Genomic DNA, 6279 nt, shown 5'->3' with positions numbered 1-6279 from the left:
TGCTGCAAAGAGAGTTTATACCTGTTGTTTATTTTACAATAATTTTTCCTAGTGGTCCGCTTGCTACTGTGAAGTCATCAGCAGGCTCTGTAACGTAGCCTCGGGAGTCGGGCTTATCGCTGGGGGAAAGACCTCTAGCCGCCGGGGCCGGATGGAACACGTCCTATTAACAGGTTATGTTTGTTTCTAAGTGATTAATACGTTTCTCCGCAAACGCGACAGCACCGGTTCTGCATGAGCATCACTGCCCCCAGAAAGCAGGCCCGCCCACAACACTCATGATTGGTTCTCCGATGCAAGGCTTCCAACAGCACCACCTAACGTTATGAAAAGATTTAAATAGTAATATTCTCAGTCTTACAGTAGTGAAACGGATTAAGACTGAGAGCTGAGTCTACACTCCGTGCAGCTTTAGAGTTTCTAAAAGACTAACTCCAGTCCTGACTCACTCCGTGCAGCTCGTGCAGTATGTAATCCAAGTCTTCTGAAGCCCAACGATAGCACTGTGAGTGGAAAAGATGTGTATTTACATCATTATTTAGTGCAAATCTTCACTACATTGAATACACAGGTCTTTTCTTCTCATTTTCACAATGATTTCAAGGTCTTTGGACATACAACTTCCATTTGTTTCTAGGCCTCATGCGTCCTGTCTTGACATGTCCTCTCCACTGTTTATTCCTCCTAGAAACAGCCACCAGCATCACCTGCATCACCTGCATCACTCTGATCTCTTTTACGATTCAGAGGAAAAGACATTTCTATATCAGGGAACATACATGAAATCTTTTCTGAAAGGTCGATCTCTAGCTGGGTTTCCATCCAAATGTATCGCAACTTTTAATCGAATTTTCAGAAATTCGGCAAAATAAAATGCGAAACAATGCGCGTTTCCATCCACTGCTATTTTGCGAATTATAGAGCTGTCAATCACCTCGTGTTTGAGGCTGTCTGAGCTGCTGATCAGCTGCTAGACCCGATATATAGCTCTGTTAAACACATCTAACCTTATTCATTTAAAGTTTCTTGATGATCTACAAGTAGGCAAAGGTACCATAACGCCATTTCTGGATTACCAGGTGCGACTCGGCAAACTAACGTTATAATCCCAACCCGATCTCCCAAAAAATTGTAACATAGCAACGTTTGTGGACCAACTTTGCTATTTTACAATTTCAGCTCCGAAATTGTAAAATGGCAATCCACGGAGCAGATAGTAAGTGAATACCATTTCATTCAAGTCTAGAAGTGAGTGAAGTGAATATCCCAGTCTTCTTCTGTTTACCACGGCGGGTATTGTGCTGCGCGTACCATGATTTACCGTGTGTAGCCCTATTGTGTGGAGGCTACACACGGCATGTCATGTTTTGCAGTGATCAAGGCAAACTGTGTTGTTTTTGAATGGAGAGACAACGGAATATCGGTTTCCACCGCACGTTTCGCATTTTCTTTTTATCGATACACCCGACTTTTCCGCCTCCCTCAAGCGTGAACACTTTTTTGCGATATTTGGAGGTTTTTGCGAATTAGACAGCGTTTCCACTCCGTTTTTTTCATGCGCAAATTGAAATTTCGCATCAAAACGGGTGGATGGAAACCCGACTACTGATTGGATGTCAATCACCCTCCTTACTTCACCACTGTCTCTATAGTATCTATGCTGGCCTGGTTCATATGGTCCAGGGCTGTTTTTTCCATCCAGATGTGCAGAGCAGGAAGGAGGTTAGGGAGGTCAAACTCAAACACTCCCCCTCATGCACACGGTGAACGCTGCTACTCCTGTTATGGAGAGAGTTTTACGGAAAAATGACCTCAACACAGCCCCATGTGTGGGGGAGAGGAAGAGAGACGGAGGGAGAGGTCTGAGCGCTCGCAATGAGATGTCGCAACATCCCATAATACCACGGTCAGCCAATCAACGGAGAGAGATGTGACGTAAAGATGGAAGGATAAACGGAACAGAAACAAAGGCTGAAAAAGCTGAAATGACTAAAAAGAGAGAGGGGGGGGGGGGGTGCCAGAATGTGTTATGGTTACCGGGCAGTGGGCAGTGTTATCATGTTAGAACACGTCATGTTGGGTGTGTTTGATGTTGATAAGTAGACAGACAGCAGGGTGGAGCTCCTCTTGTTCTGCTAGTGGACGCTCCGTATTTGTGGTGGTGGTGGAACAATATGCAGCTCAGAGGAGAATCCTTTTGTGGTTGACGGGTTAAAAAAGGTTGCAGCTTCAGTTTTGATGCTTTCCTCTGCTTTTCATTTGGATTGAGAGTAGGGATGTAACGATGACCGATTTTAATGATAACCGTGATTAAATCCCTTACGATAACCGCACCGTTTCAATTGTTCATTATCGTTAAAACCGTGGTACCGTGATTACCGTGTTACCGTGATTACAGTGCTTTGAAAAACATGGTAAATACTGTCCATCATCAACCAAAGTTGGCAACCGTCTCCCAGATGCAAACGTGCAGCCTTGGAGAAATGATTTCAGTGAGTGTCTCAATCCTTTTTGGGTCTGAGTTTTCAATATAAAACGTTGTAAAACGATTTCAGTGAGTCTTCTCAGTCATTTTTGAACATTTTCAGCAATTTCTTACGAATACCGTGATAATACGATAAGCGTGATAGTTTTGCTCACGATAATCGTGATGTGAAATTTTCATACCGTTACATCTCTAATTGAGAGGTTCTTGCTCAGCGTGCTTCATAAGCCAGGCGGTGTCTTTTCTTTCCTACAGTCTGATTCCCATCCAGATTTCACTGCTTACTGTACGTTGTACTGTACCTTACTGTCTGAGGAAGGGCTTTGCCCGGAACGTCACTTTTTTTGTGGTCTCCGAATAAATATTTGGGAGCAGCTGCCAGTGTGCGGACTCTATTTTTATTACTGTACCTTACTGTACGTTGTACTGTACCGTGGCATGTGACACATTTGCATAGCTGCACACCTGAGAGAAGCAGCAGCAGAAGAAGAAGAGAACCGTTATGCAGAACTGGTCCATTATGCAAAACAAAACAAAATTAGCATGTCCATATAGCATGTGCTGGAGATGCGGGATGAGCAGTTGAGATGTGTGGAAATAACCCAAAAGCAAACCTTGTTGACTGAACAATGGAGATAAATGACATCACTGATTGTCAATTGAAAATGAAATCGTTGATATGCCTCAAACTAGTTCACTCCATTGGTAGGTGACTTGGGCTTGGGCAGATTTTCTATAATATTTAATATAATTAAAATAAAATAAAAAGGGGGGGGGGGGGGGGCGTTGGGGGCGCGGGCCACCCCACAAGGCAATGGTAGGGAAAACACTGCCAGGAGTCCATGAAACTGATTCAAAAGTCACTGTAGAATTTCAAAAATGCGTATTGATTGGGGATATTAACAGCAGCAACTTAAAACTTAAGCTGTGTTCACACCAAGATATTTATTTTTCGCTCTGTCGCTTGATTCAACCCTTTGGAATCGCTCTGTCGCTCTGTTTAAATCGCTCATCAACAGGCACACGATTTGACGGACATGTGGGGGCTATAACGTTACGCAATGTCATGATGTTTGTCCACTACGAGCCACCGTCATTGTTTACAAGCTAAAGCCTATCAGCGTGCTCCTAATGCGAGCTCCATACCGGTAGGACAGACTTCACTTCATGTCAGCTGTCAGCCTGTCAATCAGCTGTCAATGCGGTTTGTTGCCACACAATAAACCAGCGGTTTGTCCCAAGCCAGTGTGATCCTTGACTCGCTCTCACACGGCAGCCAATCAGCGTTGAGCAGCGAGCGACTGATGCCAGCGTATTTTCGCTCGAGTTGGGATATTTCATCTGGGGCGACGAGCGTATTTTCTCCCTATCGCTCTGTCTCTGTCGCTCGGACGCCCAGCGATTTTTCTCCCAGGCGAATATACGCTCAATCGCTCGTTTGCATTGACTTTGTATGTAAACTCGACGCCAGCGAAAAACTTTAATAGGTCGGTGTGAACGCACCTTTAAAGGAGTTGAATTCAAACATGGATTCAGATTGTCCTCTATATCCAGATGTGATCAAACATGCGTCATTGGGAAAATTGGATTCCAGTGAGTGCATGGTTGAATTCGAGGAGCTGATCTTGTCAGCCAATCAAATAAATTCCATTGAAATACATTTGAATGAAATTTGAATTGCAGAGGCTCTTGAAGAGCGTTTACCCCCTTTGGCCGTCATTCACTATTCAAGACATATCCACGTCTTTTCAGACAATTAACAAAAAAAAACTCACTTTATTTCAACTTGATCGCGCAAAAGTAACCTTTGACTTTGATAGAACACACATGGACCATGTTTTCCATGCATGAGGAAAGAGCTGGCTGAACGTTTCAGCCATGTTCCGAGGACAAGTCCTTCATCCAACGTGTGTCCATCAATCAAGCAAGTGAACTATTCAAAACAGCTGTGTGTGTGTGTGTGTGTGTGTGTGTGTGTGTGTGTGTGTGTGTGTGTGTGTGTGTGTGTGTGTGTGTGGGGGGGCATTTTAACCACCAGGCCAGATGACAAACTTTGTGAGTCACATAATGGAACAAAGGATACGCTTCCTCCCTCCCTCACAAGTCCCGTTCTGTTCTGTTAGAGCTGATGGGAAACGACTGAAACGTCCACTGATGAGAATAAGGAACTGAAAAACATCCTGAGACACTAGACTGAGTATAGACCAAATCAGCGGGGATGTTTACATTTACTTCCGGTTACCCCTGGGGTCCACACATCATAATGGCGGTGAACGGCACAAACTGACGTGTTGAAGACAAAAACAGACAAAGAAGACAAAAATGGTTCGTTCGTGTTGTGTTGTTTAATATAATTCATAACAACACTTTCACTAACGTTAGTGGAGACCAGACTAGCTAATTTACCTGTTGGACCAGACCAGACCAGAGTAGACTTGAAGCTAAATTAAATTAACGTGGCGTCAGTAGCTCTGTCTGTAACGTTAGCTCTGTAGCTAACGTTAACGAGTCTGCAAAAGAACAGCGAGTTTGACAGTTGTAAACAAATGTTATTAGCTAGCTAACACTACATAAAACAAACACAAAAGAAAGGCTAGATACGTCGGACAAGCATGTTTACCAACCGTTTGAACATATAAATTGAAAGTAGTCGGCCGAAAACAACGAGAGGGTTTGGCAGCATTTATTTGACAACACGCAAATTTAAACCTGCCGCCTTCCCGAAGTGGTACCCGGAAGTAATGTTGTTTACATGGTGACGTCACGGTGATTTGGTCTATAGAGTACGACCACATAGCCTACCTCTGCCAACACTATGTAATAGGCTATATGCATATGACAACACTTCTGTGTTTGACCTCAGCCAGCAGCCTCACTTCTGGTCCTAATGTAATGCTGATCATATCGTAGCTACAAAAACTGGTCAATTATTTTTACTCTATTTTATTCCAACTAGAATCAGAGCGTGCGCACTCCTTTCTAGTGTCCCTCCATGTGTCCATCTAGCGTCTTTTTCCGACCGTTAAACGCTGGAAGTACGCTGGGGACCGCTGATCACAGTGCAAGGAAGCAGTCTGAAAGTAACATTAGCTCAGTGCGGTAGCTAGCTTGATAGCTGACAGCTAACATTAGCAAACAACACACATACAGTGATTTAGCTCAACACTCACCAGAAATAGTGAGTCTAGCCAATCTGCTCCCACAATTGAGCCTTTCTGCCTCTGTTGCGATAGTTTTTCCATGGAGCGCCCGACACCAGCGTCTTTCTGAAAAGTTAAAATATTTTCAGCTGGGAGCGCTGGGAGTCGGGCGCACAAAAACGCCGGAGCGCTGTGAAAATAGACGCTGGGCGCAGCACACTTTCTCTGGAACGTCCGTGTGCGCCTGCATACGCTCGCTCCTCATTGGAAACAACTGAAAAAAGACGCCGGAGCTGATGAAAAGACGCTAGATGGACACAGGCCCTAACGTGCCTCATCCTCGTCCCCCTCCTCCTCCTCCTCCTCCTCATCGCTCATTTCTACCGTACCTCGTTGGTTTGCCCTCGAGGTCTCGCCCGCTTTGCAGGCTCACAGACGCCTGGCCTCGCCCGCTATGCACACTCGCCCGCTACGTGGGCTCGCATACGCAGCTCGGCTGCTGTGTAGCCTCGCCCGCTATGCAGCTCTCCAACTATAGTGTGGTGAGATTTGGTGTGTCGAGGCCGGGTTAATTACGTTATGCCAAAACGTAATTAACGGGGGAGCTCAAAACGTCTAAAAGTCTCGTTTCGGAAATCTTCATTGACGTTCCAT

General features: G+C 44.9%; 1 protein-coding gene across 1 annotated transcript in view; it reads left to right on the top strand.

The window, feature by feature from the left end:
* Positions 1–6279, top strand: part of piezo1 (piezo type mechanosensitive ion channel component 1 (Er blood group)) — a 110792-nt gene that overhangs the window by 13605 nt on the left and 90908 nt on the right. The gene's annotated exons all lie outside the window — the stretch shown is intronic.

Source organism: Poromitra crassiceps, assembly GCF_964638095.1.
Source record: "Poromitra crassiceps genome assembly, chromosome: 22".
NCBI classification, from domain to species: Eukaryota; Metazoa; Chordata; class Actinopteri; order Beryciformes; family Melamphaidae; genus Poromitra; species Poromitra crassiceps.
This window is presented reverse-complemented; position numbering and strand designations above follow the sequence as displayed.